Source organism: Schistocerca cancellata, unplaced genomic scaffold (genome assembly GCF_023864275.1).
Source record: "Schistocerca cancellata isolate TAMUIC-IGC-003103 unplaced genomic scaffold, iqSchCanc2.1 HiC_scaffold_1144, whole genome shotgun sequence".
NCBI lineage: Eukaryota > Metazoa > Arthropoda > Insecta > Orthoptera > Acrididae > Schistocerca > Schistocerca cancellata.
The window spans coordinates 3,891,279-3,907,243 of NW_026047143.1; the positions used below are offsets into that span (position 1 = coordinate 3,891,279).

Sequence of the window (15,965 nt, forward strand, 5' to 3'; positions counted from 1 at the left end):
TGCCGCTCGGGTCGTGGTCCATATGACAGCGCAAGCACGACAAACGTCTGCGGGACGAGACGAGACGAGACGACTAAGGAATAAGTTCGTGGTTACAAATCAAATTTGGAACTCAACACACCTACACAACAATAGGCGGTGACGTATTTCAGAAATCACCTGCCGATTCGTAGTGTTTTGTCGTTTTCAAAGTCTTCTTGGCAAACTTGGTTAGCACATTCTCCCTCAAACTGAGTTAATTACTGCATTTTCGTTCCATTACAGTAGTTTAAAAGGCTTAAGGAAGCATCTTTGTCACAACAGAAAGGTAGTTTGAAAATTGGGCTGGCGACATAACAAAAAAAAAACAGTAAGGGAGCCAACAGCACCCGGGTTTCCCAGGCGGTCACCCATCCAAGTACTAGCCGAGCCCGATGATGCTTAACTTCGGTGATCGGACGAGAACCGGTGTATTCATCATGGTATGGCCGTTGGCGCTCATCTAATGTAGGAGCACGGCAGAATTCGCGTTCGGCTTTTCTCCCAACACACAAAATGTTAGTTTTCGGCCGCATTTGACGAAAGCGCTTCCTTCCGCAACCGCCAGTTCCTCGAGGACGGCGCGGGGAGGCACGCCCGGCGTCCCAGCAGAGTGACGGCCGAATTGGCGGGCGCACCGCCGCGTGTGTTAGACGCACTGCTGCTCGTTGCACCCCCTGTCATTCGCTGGGCGCGTGCAGCCTTCGACACTAGCGGAGGACGCATCTTGTCCCTGGTGTTCAGCGGAGGGCCTGTGCGGGGTGTGGCAGTGTCGTGCTGGAGGGCCCACTGGTAGCGATGTGGGCTTCCTCGCCTCGCCACGCCTCGCCTCGCCTCGCCTCACACCAGGTGTCTGCGTAGTTTGCAGTGCATTCGCACCATTCCTATCCCTGTCCCTGTCCCCGTCCCGACTTGTCCCGACTTTGCTCGACTGCCGCTCGCTGCCGCTCGGGTCGTGGTCCATATGACAGCGCAAGCACGACAAACGTCTGCGGGACGAGACGAGACGAGACGACTAAGGAATAAGTTCGTGGTTACAAATCAAATTTGGAACTCAACACACCTACACAACAATAGGCGGTGACGTATTTCAGAAATCACCTGCCGATTCGTAGTGTTTTGTCGTTTTCAAAGTCTTCTTGGCAAACTTGGTTAGCACATTCTCCCTCAAACTGAGTTAATTACTGCATTTTCGTTCCATTACAGTAGTTTAAAAGGCTTAAGGAAGCATCTTTGTCACAACAGAAAGGTAGTTTGAAAATTGGGCTGGCGACATAACAAAAAAAAAACAGTAAGGGAGCCAACAGCACCCGGGTTTCCCAGGCGGTCACCCATCCAAGTACTAGCCGAGCCCGATGATGCTTAACTTCGGTGATCGGACGAGAACCGGTGTATTCATCATGGTATGGCCGTTGGCGCTCATCTAATGTAGGAGCACGGCAGAATTCGCGTTCGGCTTTTCTCCCAACACACAAAATGTTAGTTTTCGGCCGCATTTGACGAAAGCGCTTCCTTCCGCAACCGCCAGTTCCTCGAGGACGGCGCGGGGAGGCACGCCCGGCGTCCCAGCAGAGTGACGGCCGAATTGGCGGGCGCACCGCCGCGTGTGTTAGACGCACTGCTGCTCGTTGCACCCCCTGTCATTCGCTGGGCGCGTGCAGCCTTCGACACTAGCGGAGGACGCATCTTGTCCCTGGTGTTCAGCGGAGGGCCTGTGCGGGGTGTGGCAGTGTCGTGCTGGAGGGCCCACTGGTAGCGATGTGGGCTTCCTCGCCTCGCCACGCCTCGCCTCGCCTCGCCTCGCCTCACACCAGGTGTCTGCGTAGTTTGCAGTGCATTCGCACCATTCCTATCCCTGTCCCTGTCCCCGTCCCGACTTGTCCCGACTTTGCTCGACTGCCGCTCGCTGCCGCTCGGGTCGTGGTCCATATGACAGCGCAAGCACGACAAACGTCTGCGGGACGAGACGAGACGAGACGACTAAGGAATAAGTTCGTGGTTACAAATCAAATTTGGAACTCAACACACCTACACAACAATAGGCGGTGACGTATTTCAGAAATCACCTGCCGATTCGTAGTGTTTTGTCGTTTTCAAAGTCTTCTTGGCAAACTTGGTTAGCACATTCTCCCTCAAACTGAGTTAATTACTGCATTTTCGTTCCATTACAGTAGTTTAAAAGGCTTAAGGAAGCATCTTTGTCACAACAGAAAGGTAGTTTGAAAATTGGGCTGGCGACATAACAAAAAAAAAAACAGTAAGGGAGCCAACAGCACCCGGGTTTCCCAGGCGGTCACCCATCCAAGTACTAGCCGAGCCCGATGATGCTTAACTTCGGTGATCGGACGAGAACCGGTGTATTCATCATGGTATGGCCGTTGGCGCTCATCTAATGTAGGAGCACGGCAGAATTCGCGTTCGGCTTTTCTCCCAACACACAAAATGTTAGTTTTCGGCCGCATTTGACGAAAGCGCTTCCTTCCGCAACCGCCAGTTCCTCGAGGACGGCGCGGGGAGGCACGCCCGGCGTCCCAGCAGAGTGACGGCCGAATTGGCGGGCGCACCGCCGCGTGTGTTAGACGCACTGCTGCTCGTTGCACCCCCTGTCATTCGCTGGGCGCGTGCAGCCTTCGACACTAGCGGAGGACGCATCTTGTCCCTGGTGTTCAGCGGAGGGCCTGTGCGGGGTGTGGCAGTGTCGTGCTGGAGGGCCCACTGGTAGCGATGTGGGCTTCCTCGCCTCGCCACGCCTCGCCTCGCCTCGCCTCGCCTCACACCAGGTGTCTGCGTAGTTTGCAGTGCATTCGCACCATTCCTATCCCTGTCCCTGTCCCCGTCCCGACTTGTCCCGACTTTGCTCGACTGCCGCTCGCTGCCGCTCGGGTCGTGGTCCATATGACAGCGCAAGCACGACAAACGTCTGCGGGACGAGACGAGACGAGACGACTAAGGAATAAGTTCGTGGTTACAAATCAAATTTGGAACTCAACACACCTACACAACAATAGGCGGTGACGTATTTCAGAAATCACCTGCCGATTCGTAGTGTTTTGTCGTTTTCAAAGTCTTCTTGGCAAACTTGGTTAGCACATTCTCCCTCAAACTGAGTTAATTACTGCATTTTCGTTCCATTACAGTAGTTTAAAAGGCTTAAGGAAGCATCTTTGTCACAACAGAAAGGTAGTTTGAAAATTGGGCTGGCGACATAACAAAAAAAAAAACAGTAAGGGAGCCAACAGCACCCGGGTTTCCCAGGCGGTCACCCATCCAAGTACTAGCCGAGCCCGATGATGCTTAACTTCGGTGATCGGACGAGAACCGGTGTATTCATCATGGTATGGCCGTTGGCGCTCATCTAATGTAGGAGCACGGCAGAATTCGCGTTCGGCTTTTCTCCCAACACACAAAATGTTAGTTTTCGGCCGCATTTGACGAAAGCGCTTCCTTCCGCAACCGCCAGTTCCTCGAGGACGGCGCGGGGAGGCACGCCCGGCGTCCCAGCAGAGTGACGGCCGAATTGGCGGGCGCACCGCCGCGTGTGTTAGACGCACTGCTGCTCGTTGCACCCCCTGTCATTCGCTGGGCGCGTGCAGCCTTCGACACTAGCGGAGGACGCATCTTGTCCCTGGTGTTCAGCGGAGGGCCTGTGCGGGGTGTGGCAGTGTCGTGCTGGAGGGCCCACTGGTAGCGATGTGGGCTTCCTCGCCTCGCCACGCCTCGCCTCGCCTCGCCTCGCCTCACACCAGGTGTCTGCGTAGTTTGCAGTGCATTCGCACCATTCCTATCCCTGTCCCTGTCCCCGTCCCGACTTGTCCCGACTTTGCTCGACTGCCGCTCGCTGCCGCTCGGGTCGTGGTCCATATGACAGCGCAAGCACGACAAACGTCTGCGGGACGAGACGAGACGAGACGACTAAGGAATAAGTTCGTGGTTACAAATCAAATTTGGAACTCAACACACCTACACAACAATAGGCGGTGACGTATTTCAGAAATCACCTGCCGATTCGTAGTGTTTTGTCGTTTTCAAAGTCTTCTTGGCAAACTTGGTTAGCACATTCTCCCTCAAACTGAGTTAATTACTGCATTTTCGTTCCATTACAGTAGTTTAAAAGGCTTAAGGAAGCATCTTTGTCACAACAGAAAGGTAGTTTGAAAATTGGGCTGGCGACATAACAAAAAAAAAAACAGTAAGGGAGCCAACAGCACCCGGGTTTCCCAGGCGGTCACCCATCCAAGTACTAGCCGAGCCCGATGATGCTTAACTTCGGTGATCGGACGAGAACCGGTGTATTCATCATGGTATGGCCGTTGGCGCTCATCTAATGTAGGAGCACGGCAGAATTCGCGTTCGGCTTTTCTCCCAACACACAAAATGTTAGTTTTCGGCCGCATTTGACGAAAGCGCTTCCTTCCGCAACCGCCAGTTCCTCGAGGACGGCACGGGGAGACGCGCCCGGCGTCCCAGCAGAGTGACGGCCGAATTGGCGGGCGCACCGCCGCGTGTGTTAGACGCACTGCTGCTCGTTGCACCCCCTGTCATTCGCTGGGCGCGTGCAGCCTTCGACACTAGCGGAGGACGCATCTTGTCCCTGGTGTTCAGCGGAGGGCCTGTGCGGGGTGTGGCAGTGTCGTGCTGGAGGGCCCACTGGTAGCGATGTGGGCTTCCTCGCCTCGCCACGCCTCGCCTCGCCTCGCCTCACACCAGGTGTCTGCGTAGTTTGCAGTGCATTCGCACCATTCCTATCCCTGTCCCTGTCCCCGTCCCGACTTGTCCCGACTTTGCTCGACTGCCGCTCGCTGCCGCTCGGGTCGTGGTCCATATGACAGCGCAAGCACGACAAACGTCTGCGGGACGAGACGAGACGAGACGACTAAGGAATAAGTTCGTGGTTACAAATCAAATTTGGAACTCAACACACCTACACAACAATAGGCGGTGACGTATTTCAGAAATCACCTGCCGATTCGTAGTGTTTTGTCGTTTTCAAAGTCTTCTTGGCAAACTTGGTTAGCACATTCTCCCTCAAACTGAGTTAATTACTGCATTTTCGTTCCATTACAGTAGTTTAAAAGGCTTAAGGAAGCATCTTTGTCACAACAGAAAGGTAGTTTGAAAATTGGGCTGGCGACATAACAAAAAAAAAAACAGTAAGGGAGCCAACAGCACCCGGGTTTCCCAGGCGGTCACCCATCCAAGTACTAGCCGAGCCCGATGATGCTTAACTTCGGTGATCGGACGAGAACCGGTGTATTCATCATGGTATGGCCGTTGGCGCTCATCTAATGTAGGAGCACGGCAGAATTCGCGTTCGGCTTTTCTCCCAACACACAAAATGTTAGTTTTCGGCCGCATTTGACGAAAGCGCTTCCTTCCGCAACCGCCAGTTCCTCGAGGACGGCGCGGGGAGGCACGCCCGGCGTCCCAGCAGAGTGACGGCCGAATTGGCGGGCGCACCGCCGCGTGTGTTAGACGCACTGCTGCTCGTTGCACCCCCTGTCATTCGCTGGGCGCGTGCAGCCTTCGACACTAGCGGAGGACGCATCTTGTCCCTGGTGTTCAGCGGAGGGCCTGTGCGGGGTGTGGCAGTGTCGTGCTGGAGGGCCCACTGGTAGCGATGTGGGCTTCCTCGCCTCGCCACGCCTCGCCTCGCCTCGCCTCGCCTCACACCAGGTGTCTGCGTAGTTTGCAGTGCATTCGCACCATTCCTATCCCTGTCCCTGTCCCCGTCCCGACTTGTCCCGACTTTGCTCGACTGCCGCTCGCTGCCGCTCGGGTCGTGGTCCATATGACAGCGCAAGCACGACAAACGTCTGCGGGACGAGACGAGACGAGACGACTAAGGAATAAGTTCGTGGTTACAAATCAAATTTGGAACTCAACACACCTACACAACAATAGGCGGTGACGTATTTCAGAAATCACCTGCCGATTCGTAGTGTTTTGTCGTTTTCAAAGTCTTCTTGGCAAACTTGGTTAGCACATTCTCCCTCAAACTGAGTTAATTACTGCATTTTCGTTCCATTACAGTAGTTTAAAAGGCTTAAGGAAGCATCTTTGTCACAACAGAAAGGTAGTTTGAAAATTGGGCTGGCGACATAACAAAAAAAAAAAACAGTAAGGGAGCCAACAGCACCCGGGTTTCCCAGGCGGTCACCCATCCAAGTACTAGCCGAGCCCGATGATGCTTAAATTCGGTGATCGGACGAGAACCGGTGTATTCATCATGGTATGGCCGTTGGCGCTCATCTAATGTAGGAGCACGGCAGAATTCGCGTTCGGCTTTTCTCCCAACACACAAAATGTTAGTTTTCGGCCGCATTTGACGAAAGCGCTTCCTTCCGCAACCGCCAGTTCCTCGAGGACGGCGCGGGGAGACGCGCCCGGCGTCCCAGCAGAGTGACGGCCGAATTGGCGGGCGCACCGCCGCGTGTGTTAGACGCACTGCTGCTCGTTGCACCCCCTGTCATTCGCTGGGCGCGTGCAGCCTTCGACACTAGCGGAGGACGCATCTTGTCCCTGGTGTTCAGCGGAGGGCCTGTGCGGGGTGTGGCAGTGTCGTGCTGGAGGGCCCACTGGTAGCGATGTGGGCTTCCTCGCCTCGCCACGCCTCGCCTCGCCTCGCCTCACACCAGGTGTCTGCGTAGTTTGCAGTGCATTCGCACCATTCCTATCCCTGTCCCTGTCCCCGTCCCGACTTGTCCCGACTTTGCTCGACTGCCGCTCGCTGCCGCTCGGGTCGTGGTCCATATGACAGCGCAAGCACGACAAACGTCTGCGGGACGAGACGAGACGAGACGACTAAGGAATAAGTTCGTGGTTACAAATCAAATTTGGAACTCAACACACCTACACAACAATAGGCGGTGACGTATTTCAGAAATCACCTGCCGATTCGTAGTGTTTTGTCGTTTTCAAAGTCTTCTTGGCAAACTTGGTTAGCACATTCTCCCTCAAACTGAGTTAATTACTGCATTTTCGTTCCATTACAGTAGTTTAAAAGGCTTAAGGAAGCATCTTTGTCACAACAGAAAGGTAGTTTGAAAATTGGGCTGGCGACATAACAAAAAAAAAACAGTAAGGGAGCCAACAGCACCCGGGTTTCCCAGGCGGTCACCCATCCAAGTACTAGCCGGGCCCGATGATGCTTAACTTCGTTGATCGGACGAGAACCGGTGTATTCATCATGGTATGGCCGTTGGCGCTCGTCTAATGTAGGAGCACGGCAGAATTCGCGTTCGGCTTTTCTCCCAACACACAAAATGTTAGTTTTCGGCCGCATTTGACGAAAGCGCTTCCTTCCGCAACCGCCAGTTCCTCGAGGAGGGCGCGGGGAGACGCGCCCGGCGTCCCAGCAGAGTGACGGCCGAATTGGCGGGCGCACCGCCGCGTGTGTTAGACGCACTGCTGCTCGTTGCACCCCCTGTCATTCGCTGGGGCGCGTGCAGCCTTCGACACTAGCGGAGGACGCATCTTGTCCCTGGTGTTCAGCGGAGGGCCTGTGCGGGGTGTGGCAGTGTCGTGCTGGAGGGCCCACTGGTAGCGATGTGGGCTTCCTCGCCTCGCCTCGCCTCGCCTCACACCAGGTGTCTGCGTAAGTTTGCAGTGCATTCGCACCATTCCTATCCCTGTCCCTGTCCCCGTCCCGACTTGTCCCGACTTTGCTCGACTGCCCCTCGCTGCCGCTCGGGTCGTGGTCCATATGACAGCGCAAGCACGACAAACGTCTGCGGGACGAGACGAGACGAGACGAGACGACTAAGGAATAAGTTCGTGGTTACAAATCAAATTTGGAACTCAACACACCTACACAACAATAGGCGGTGACGTATTTCAGAAATCACCTGCCGATTCGTACTGTTTTGTCGTTTTCAAAGTCTTTTTGGCAAACTTGGTTAGCACATTCTCCCTCAAACTGAGTTAATTACTGCATTTTCGTACCATTACAGTAGTTTAAAAGGCTTAAGGAAGCATCTTTGTCACAACAGAAAGGTAGTTTGAAATTTGGGATGGCGACATAACAAAAAAAAAAAAACAGGAAGGGAGCCAACAGCACCCGGGTTTCCCAGGCGGTCACCCATCCAAGTACTGGCCGGGCCCGATGATGCTTAACTTCGGTGATCGGACGAGAACCAGTGTATTCATCATGGTATGGCCGTTGGCGCTCATCTAATGTAGGAGCACGGCAGAATTCGCGTTCGGCTTTTCTCCCAACACACAAAATGTTAGTTTTCGGCCGCATTTGACGAAAGCGCTTCCTTCCGCAACCGCCAGTTCCTCGAGGACGGCGCGGGGAGGCGCGCCCGGCGTCCCAGCAGAGTGACGGCCGAATTGGCGGGCGCACCGCCGCGTGTGTTAGACGCACTGCTGCTCGTTGCACCCCCTGTCATTCGCTGGGCGCGTGCAGCCTTCGACACTAGCGGAGGACGCATCTTGTCCCTGGTGTTCAGCGGAGGGCCTGTGCGGGGTGTGGCAGTGTCGTGCTGGAGGGCCCACTGGTAGCGATGTGGGCTTCCTCGCCTCGCCACGCCTCGCCTCGCCTCGCCTCACACCAGGTGTCTGCGTAGTTTGCAGTGCATTCGCACCATTCCTATCCCTGTCCCTGTCCCCGTCCCGACTTGTCCCGACTTTGCTCGACTGCCGCTCGCTGCCGCTCGGGTCGTGGTCCATATGACAGCGCAAGCACGACAAACGTCTGCGGGACGAGACGAGACGAGACGACTAAGGAATAAGTTCGTGGTTACAAATCAAATTTGGAACTCAACACACCTACACAACAATAGGCGGTGACGTATTTCAGAAATCACCTGCCGATTCGTAGTGTTTTGTCGTTTTCAAAGTCTTCTTGGCAAACTTGGTTAGCACATTCTCCCTCAAACTGAGTTAATTACTGCATTTTCGTTCCATTACAGTAGTTTAAAAGGCTTAAGGAAGCATCTTTGTCACAACAGAAAGGTAGTTTGAAAATTGGGCTGGCGACATAACAAAAAAAAAAACAGTAAGGGAGCCAACAGCACCCGGGTTTCCCAGGCGGTCACCCATCCAAGTACTAGCCGAGCCCGATGATGCTTAACTTCGGTGATCGGACGAGAACCGGTGTATTCATCATGGTATGGCCGTTGGCGCTCATCTAATGTAGGAGCACGGCAGAATTCGCGTTCGGCTTTTCTCCCAACACACAAAATGTTAGTTTTCGGCCGCATTTGACGAAAGCGCTTCCTTCCGCAACCGCCAGTTCCTCGAGGACGGCGCGGGGAGGCACGCCCGGCGTCCCAGCAGAGTGACGGCCGAATTGGCGGGCGCACCGCCGCGTGTGTTAGACGCACTGCTGCTCGTTGCACCCCCTGTCATTCGCTGGGCGCGTGCAGCCTTCGACACTAGCGGAGGACGCATCTTGTCCCTGGTGTTCAGCGGAGGGCCTGTGCGGGGTGTGGCAGTGTCGTGCTGGAGGGCCCACTGGTAGCGATGTGGGCTTCCTCGCCTCGCCACGCCTCGCCTCGCCTCGCCTCACACCAGGTGTCTGCGTAGTTTGCAGTGCATTCGCACCATTCCTATCCCTGTCCCTGTCCCCGTCCCGACTTGTCCCGACTTTGCTCGACTGCCGCTCGCTGCCGCTCGGGTCGTGGTCCATATGACAGCGCAAGCACGACAAACGTCTGCGGGACGAGACGAGACGAGACGACTAAGGAATAAGTTCGTGGTTACAAATCAAATTTGGAACTCAACACACCTACACAACAATAGGCGGTGACGTATTTCAGAAATCACCTGCCGATTCGTAGTGTTTTGTCGTTTTCAAAGTCTTCTTGGCAAACTTGGTTAGCACATTCTCCCTCAAACTGAGTTAATTACTGCATTTTCGTTCCATTACAGTAGTTTAAAAGGCTTAAGGAAGCATCTTTGTCACAACAGAAAGGTAGTTTGAAAATTGGGCTGGCGACATAACAAAAAAAAAACAGTAAGGGAGCCAACAGCACCCGGGTTTCCCAGGCGGTCACCCATCCAAGTACTAGCCGGGCCCGATGATGCTTAACTTCGTTGATCGGACGAGAACCGGTGTATTCATCATGGTATGGCCGTTGGCGCTCGTCTAATGTAGGAGCACGGCAGAATTCGCGTTCGGCTTTTCTCCCAACACACAAAATGTTAGTTTTCGGCCGCATTTGACGAAAGCGCTTCCTTCCGCAACCGCCAGTTCCTCGAGGAGGGCGCGGGGAGACGCGCCCGGCGTCCCAGCAGAGTGACGGCCGAATTGGCGGGCGCACCGCCGCGTGTGTTAGACGCACTGCTGCTCGTTGCACCCCCTGTCATTCGCTGGGGCGCGTGCAGCCTTCGACACTAGCGGAGGACGCATCTTGTCCCTGGTGTTCAGCGGAGGGCCTGTGCGGGGTGTGGCAGTGTCGTGCTGGAGGGCCCACTGGTAGCGATGTGGGCTTCCTCGCCTCGCCTCGCCTCGCCTCACACCAGGTGTCTGCGTAAGTTTGCAGTGCATTCGCACCATTCCTATCCCTGTCCCTGTCCCCGTCCCGACTTGTCCCGACTTTGCTCGACTGCCGCTCGCTGCCGCTCGGGTCGTGGTCCATATGACAGCGCAAGCACGACAAACGTCTGCGGGACGAGACGAGACGAGACGACTAAGGAATAAGTTCGTGGTTACAAATCAAATTTGGAACTCAACACACCTACACAACAATAGGCGGTGACGTATTTCAGAAATCACCTGCCGATTCGTAGTGTTTTGTCGTTTTCAAAGTCTTCTTGGCAAACTTGGTTAGCACATTCTCCCTCAAACTGAGTTAATTACTGCATTTTCGTTCCATTACAGTAGTTTAAAAGGCTTAAGGAAGCATCTTTGTCACAACAGAAAGGTAGTTTGAAAATTGGGCTGGCGACATAACAAAAAAAAAACAGTAAGGTAGCCAACAGCACCCGGGTTTCCCAGGCGGTCACCCATCCAAGTACTAGCCGGGCCCGATGATGCTTAACTTCGTTGATCGGACGAGAACCGGTGTATTCATCATGGTATGGCCGTTGGCGCTCGTCTAATGTAGGAGCACGGCAGAATTCGCGTTCGGCTTTTCTCCCAACACACAAAATGTTAGTTTTCGGCCGCATTTGACGAAAGCGCTTCCTTCCGCAACCGCCAGTTCCTCGAGGAGGGCGCGGGGAGACGCGCCCGGCGTCCCAGCAGAGTGACGGCCGAATTGGCGGGCGCACCGCCGCGTGTGTTAGACGCACTGCTGCTCGTTGCACCCCCTGTCATTCGCTGGGGCGCGTGCAGCCTTCGACACTAGCGGAGGACGCATCTTGTCCCTGGTGTTCAGCGGAGGGCCTGTGCGGGGTGTGGCAGTGTCGTGCTGGAGGGCCCACTGGTAGCGATGTGGGCTTCCTCGCCTCGCCTCGCCTCGCCTCACACCAGGTGTCTGCGTAAGTTTGCAGTGCATTCGCACCATTCCTATCCCTGTCCCTGTCCCCGTCCCGACTTGTCCCGACTTTGCTCGACTGCCCCTCGCTGCCGCTCGGGTCGTGGTCCATATGACAGCGCAAGCACGACAAACGTCTGCGGGACGAGACGAGACGAGACGAGACGACTAAGGAATAAGTTCGTGGTTACAAATCAAATTTGGAACTCAACACACCTACACAACAATAGGCGGTGACGTATTTCAGAAATCACCTGCCGATTCGTACTGTTTTGTCGTTTTCAAAGTCTTTTTGGCAAACTTGGTTAGCACATTCTCCCTCAAACTGAGTTAATTACTGCATTTTCGTACCAGTACAGTAGTTTAAAAGGCTTAAGGAAGCATCTTTGTCACAACAGAAAGGTAGTTTGAAATTTGGGATGGCGACATAACAAAAAAAAAAAAACAGGAAGGGAGCCAACAGCACCCGGGTTTCCCAGGCGGTCACCCATCCAAGTACTGGCCGGGCCCGATGATGCTTAACTTCGGTGATCGGACGAGAACCAGTGTATTCATCATGGTATGGCCGTTGGCGCTCATCTAATGTAGGAGCACGGCAGAATTCGCGTTCGGCTTTTCTCCCAACACACAAAATGTTAGTTTTCGGCCGCATTTGACGAAAGCGCTTCCTTCCGCAACCGCCAGTTCCTCGAGGACGGCGCGGGGAGGCGCGCCCGGCGTCCCAGCAGAGTGACGGCCGAATTGGCGGGCGCACCGCCGCGTGTGTTAGACGCACTGCTGCTCGTTGCACCCCCTGTCATTCGCTGGGCGCGTGCAGCCTTCGACACTAGCGGAGGACGCATCTTGTCCCTGGTGTTCAGCGGAGGGCCTGTGCGGGGTGTGGCAGTGTCGTGCTGGAGGGCCCACTGGTAGCGATGTGGGCTTCCTCGCCTCGCCTCGCCTCGCCTCACACCAGGTGTCTGCGTAAGTTTGCAGTGCATTCGCACCATTCCTATCCCTGTCCCTGTCCCCGTCCCGACTTGTCCCGACTTTGCTCGACTGCCCCTCGCTGCCGCTCGGGTCGTGGTCCATATGACAGCGCAAGCACGACAAACGTCTGCGGGACGAGACGAGACGAGACGAGACGACTAAGGAATAAGTTCGTGGTTACAAATCAAATTTGGAACTCAACACACCTACACAACAATAGGCGGTGACGTATTTCAGAAATCACCTGCCGATTCGTACTGTTTTGTCGTTTTCAAAGTCTTTTTGGCAAACTTGGTTAGCACATTCTCCCTCAAACTGAGTTAATTACTGCATTTTCGTACCATTACAGTAGTTTAAAAGGCTTAAGGAAGCATCTTTGTCACAACAGAAAGGTAGTTTGAAATTTGGGATGGCGACATAACAAAAAAAAAAAAACAGGAAGGGAGCCAACAGCACCCGGGTTTCCCAGGCGGTCACCCATCCAAGTACTGGCCGGGCCCGATGATGCTTAACTTCGGTGATCGGACGAGAACCAGTGTATTCATCATGGTATGGCCGTTGGCGCTCATCTAATGTAGGAGCACGGCAGAATTCGCGTTCGGCTTTTCTCCCAACACACAAAATGTTAGTTTTCGGCCGCATTTGACGAAAGCGCTTCCTTCCGCAACCGCCAGTTCCTCGAGGACGGCGCGGGGAGGCGCGCCCGGCGTCCCAGCAGAGTGACGGCCGAATTGGCGGGCGCACCGCCGCGTGTGTTAGACGCACTGCTGCTCGTTGCACCCCCTGTCATTCGCTGGGCGCGTGCAGCCTTCGACACTAGCGGAGGACGCATCTTGTCCCTGGTGTTCAGCGGAGGGCCTGTGCGGGGTGTGGCAGTGTCGTGCTGGAGGGCCCACTGGTAGCGATGTGGGCTTCCTCGCCTCGCCACGCCTCGCCTCGCCTCGCCTCACACCAGGTGTCTGCGTAGTTTGCAGTGCATTCGCACCATTCCTATCCCTGTCCCTGTCCCCGTCCCGACTTGTCCCGACTTTGCTCGACTGCCGCTCGCTGCCGCTCGGGTCGTGGTCCATATGACAGCGCAAGCACGACAAACGTCTGCGGGACGAGACGAGACGAGACGACTAAGGAATAAGTTCGTGGTTACAAATCAAATTTGGAACTCAACACACCTACACAACAATAGGCGGTGACGTATTTCAGAAATCACCTGCCGATTCGTAGTGTTTTGTCGTTTTCAAAGTCTTCTTGGCAAACTTGGTTAGCACATTCTCCCTCAAACTGAGTTAATTACTGCATTTTCGTTCCATTACAGTAGTTTAAAAGGCTTAAGGAAGCATCTTTGTCACAACAGAAAGGTAGTTTGAAAATTGGGCTGGCGACATAACAAAAAAAAAACAGTAAGGGAGCCAACAGCACCCGGGTTTCCCAGGCGGTCACCCATCCAAGTACTAGCCGGGCCCGATGATGCTTAACTTCGTTGATCGGACGAGAACCGGTGTATTCATCATGGTATGGCCGTTGGCGCTCGTCTAATGTAGGAGCACGGCAGAATTCGCGTTCGGCTTTTCTCCCAACACACAAAATGTTAGTTTTCGGCCGCATTTGACGAAAGCGCTTCCTTCCGCAACCGCCAGTTCCTCGAGGAGGGCGCGGGGAGACGCGCCCGGCGTCCCAGCAGAGTGACGGCCGAATTGGCGGGCGCACCGCCGCGTGTGTTAGACGCACTGCTGCTCGTTGCACCCCCTGTCATTCGCTGGGGCGCGTGCAGCCTTCGACACTAGCGGAGGACGCATCTTGTCCCTGGTGTTCAGCGGAGGGCCTGTGCGGGGTGTGGCAGTGTCGTGCTGGAGGGCCCACTGGTAGCGATGTGGGCTTCCTCGCCTCGCCTCGCCTCGCCTCACACCAGGTGTCTGCGTAAGTTTGCAGTGCATTCGCACCATTCCTATCCCTGTCCCTGTCCCCGTCCCGACTTGTCCCGACTTTGCTCGACTGCCGCTCGCTGCCGCTCGGGTCGTGGTCCATATGACAGCGCAAGCACGACAAACGTCTGCGGGACGAGACGAGACGAGACGAGACGACTAAGGAATAAGTTCGTGGTTACAAATCAAATTTGGAACTCAACACACCTACACAACAATAGGCGGTGACGTATTTCAGAAATCACCTGCCGATTCGTAGTGTTTTGTCGTTTTCAAAGTCTTCTTGGCAAACTTGGTTAGCACATTCTCCCTCAAACTGAGTTAATTACTGCATTTTCGTTCCATTACAGTAGTTTAAAAGGCTTAAGGAAGCATCTTTGTCACAACAGAAAGGTAGTTTGAAAATTGGGCTGGCGACATAACAAAAAAAAAACAGTAAGGGAGCCAACAGCACCCGGGTTTCCCAGGCGGTCACCCATCCAAGTACTAGCCGAGCCCGATGATGCTTAACTTCGGTGATCGGACGAGAACCGGTGTATTCATCATGGTATGGCCGTTGGCGCTCATCTAATGTAGGAGCACGGCAGAATTCGCGTTCGGCTTTTCTCCCAACACACAAAATGTTAGTTTTCGGCCGCATTTGACGAAAGCGCTTCCTTCCGCAACCGCCAGTTCCTCGAGGACGGCGCGGGGAGGCACGCCCGGCGTCCCAGCAGAGTGACGGCCGAATTGGCGGGCGCACCGCCGCGTGTGTTAGACGCACTGCTGCTCGTTGCACCCCCTGTCATTCGCTGGGCGCGTGCAGCCTTCGACACTAGCGGAGGACGCATCTTGTCCCTGGTGTTCAGCGGAGGGCCTGTGCGGGGTGTGGCAGTGTCGTGCTGGAGGGCCCACTGGTAGCGATGTGGGCTTCCTCGCCTCGCCTCGCCTCGCCTCACACCAGGTGTCTGCGTAAGTTTGCAGTGCATTCGCACCATTCCTATCCCTGTCCCTGTCCCCGTCCCGACTTGTCCCGACTTTGCTCGACTGCCGCTCGCTGCCGCTCGGGTCGTGGTCCATATGACAGCGCAAGCACGACAAACGTCTGCGGGACGAGACGAGACGAGACGAGACGACTAAGGAATAAGTTCGTGGTTACAAATCAAATTTGGAACTCAACACACCTACACAACAATAGGCGGTGACGAATTTCAGAAATCACCTGCCGATTCGTACTGTGTTGTCGTTTTCAAAGTCTTCTTGGCAAACTTGGTTAGCACATTCTCCCTCAAACTGAGTTAATTACTGCATTTTCGTTCCATTACAGTAGTTTAAAAGGCTTAAGGAAGCATCTTTGTCACAACAGAAAGGTAGTTTGAAAATTGGGCTGGCGACATAACAAAAAAAAAACAGTAAGGGAGCCAACAGCACCTTTTTTTTTTTTTGTCTTGTTTTTGTTTTTTTTGTCTTTTTTTTGTTTTTTTTTTTTGTTTTTTTTTTTTTTTTTTTTTTATTTTTTTCTTTCTTTTTTTTTTTTTTTTTTAAACGGGCCTCCCATCTCCCCTTATAGCCCGGCCGTGTCGCTCTCCACAAAATGCCTTCTATTGGCGAGCTTCATGAGCTATAAAGGTGCTGTTGACTCCATGTCCCACGACGA

At 54.3% G+C, this 15,965-nt stretch overlaps 16 non-coding genes across 16 annotated transcripts; all 16 read right to left on the bottom strand.

Moving 5' to 3' along the window:
• Nucleotides 1-356: 356 nt before the first annotated feature.
• Nucleotides 357-475, bottom strand: LOC126159528 (5S ribosomal RNA). The gene has a single exon (XR_007534386.1). It is a non-coding gene; the product is annotated as a 5S ribosomal RNA (ribosomal RNA).
• Nucleotides 476-1,316: 841 nt separating this feature from the next.
• On the bottom strand, nt 1,317-1,435 carry LOC126159531 (5S ribosomal RNA). The gene has a single exon (XR_007534388.1). It is a non-coding gene; the product is annotated as a 5S ribosomal RNA (ribosomal RNA).
• An 847-nt stretch (nt 1,436-2,282) lies between these two features.
• LOC126159532 (5S ribosomal RNA) lies at nt 2,283-2,401 on the bottom strand. The gene has a single exon (XR_007534389.1). It is a non-coding gene; the product is annotated as a 5S ribosomal RNA (ribosomal RNA).
• Nucleotides 2,402-3,248: 847 nt separating this feature from the next.
• LOC126159533 (5S ribosomal RNA) lies at nt 3,249-3,367 on the bottom strand. Its single transcript, XR_007534390.1, has one exon. It is a non-coding gene; the product is annotated as a 5S ribosomal RNA (ribosomal RNA).
• Nucleotides 3,368-4,214: 847 nt separating this feature from the next.
• LOC126159534 (5S ribosomal RNA) lies at nt 4,215-4,333 on the bottom strand. Its single transcript, XR_007534391.1, has one exon. It is a non-coding gene; the product is annotated as a 5S ribosomal RNA (ribosomal RNA).
• An 842-nt stretch (nt 4,334-5,175) lies between these two features.
• LOC126159535 (5S ribosomal RNA) lies at nt 5,176-5,294 on the bottom strand. Its single transcript, XR_007534392.1, has one exon. It is a non-coding gene; the product is annotated as a 5S ribosomal RNA (ribosomal RNA).
• Nucleotides 5,295-6,142: 848 nt separating this feature from the next.
• On the bottom strand, nt 6,143-6,261 carry LOC126159750 (5S ribosomal RNA). The gene has a single exon (XR_007534594.1). It is a non-coding gene; the product is annotated as a 5S ribosomal RNA (ribosomal RNA).
• Nucleotides 6,262-7,102: 841 nt separating this feature from the next.
• Nucleotides 7,103-7,221, bottom strand: LOC126159735 (5S ribosomal RNA). Its single transcript, XR_007534580.1, has one exon. It is a non-coding gene; the product is annotated as a 5S ribosomal RNA (ribosomal RNA).
• An 841-nt stretch (nt 7,222-8,062) lies between these two features.
• LOC126159681 (5S ribosomal RNA) lies at nt 8,063-8,181 on the bottom strand. The gene has a single exon (XR_007534529.1). It is a non-coding gene; the product is annotated as a 5S ribosomal RNA (ribosomal RNA).
• Nucleotides 8,182-9,023: 842 nt separating this feature from the next.
• LOC126159536 (5S ribosomal RNA) lies at nt 9,024-9,142 on the bottom strand. Its single transcript, XR_007534393.1, has one exon. It is a non-coding gene; the product is annotated as a 5S ribosomal RNA (ribosomal RNA).
• Nucleotides 9,143-9,983: 841 nt separating this feature from the next.
• LOC126159736 (5S ribosomal RNA) lies at nt 9,984-10,102 on the bottom strand. The gene has a single exon (XR_007534581.1). It is a non-coding gene; the product is annotated as a 5S ribosomal RNA (ribosomal RNA).
• Nucleotides 10,103-10,935: 833 nt separating this feature from the next.
• On the bottom strand, nt 10,936-11,054 carry LOC126159738 (5S ribosomal RNA). Its single transcript, XR_007534582.1, has one exon. It is a non-coding gene; the product is annotated as a 5S ribosomal RNA (ribosomal RNA).
• Nucleotides 11,055-11,895: 841 nt separating this feature from the next.
• On the bottom strand, nt 11,896-12,014 carry LOC126159682 (5S ribosomal RNA). Its single transcript, XR_007534530.1, has one exon. It is a non-coding gene; the product is annotated as a 5S ribosomal RNA (ribosomal RNA).
• Nucleotides 12,015-12,854: 840 nt separating this feature from the next.
• On the bottom strand, nt 12,855-12,973 carry LOC126159683 (5S ribosomal RNA). Its single transcript, XR_007534531.1, has one exon. It is a non-coding gene; the product is annotated as a 5S ribosomal RNA (ribosomal RNA).
• An 841-nt stretch (nt 12,974-13,814) lies between these two features.
• On the bottom strand, nt 13,815-13,933 carry LOC126159739 (5S ribosomal RNA). Its single transcript, XR_007534583.1, has one exon. It is a non-coding gene; the product is annotated as a 5S ribosomal RNA (ribosomal RNA).
• Nucleotides 13,934-14,771: 838 nt separating this feature from the next.
• On the bottom strand, nt 14,772-14,890 carry LOC126159537 (5S ribosomal RNA). Its single transcript, XR_007534394.1, has one exon. It is a non-coding gene; the product is annotated as a 5S ribosomal RNA (ribosomal RNA).
• Between the last annotated feature and the right edge of the window lie 1,075 nt (nt 14,891-15,965).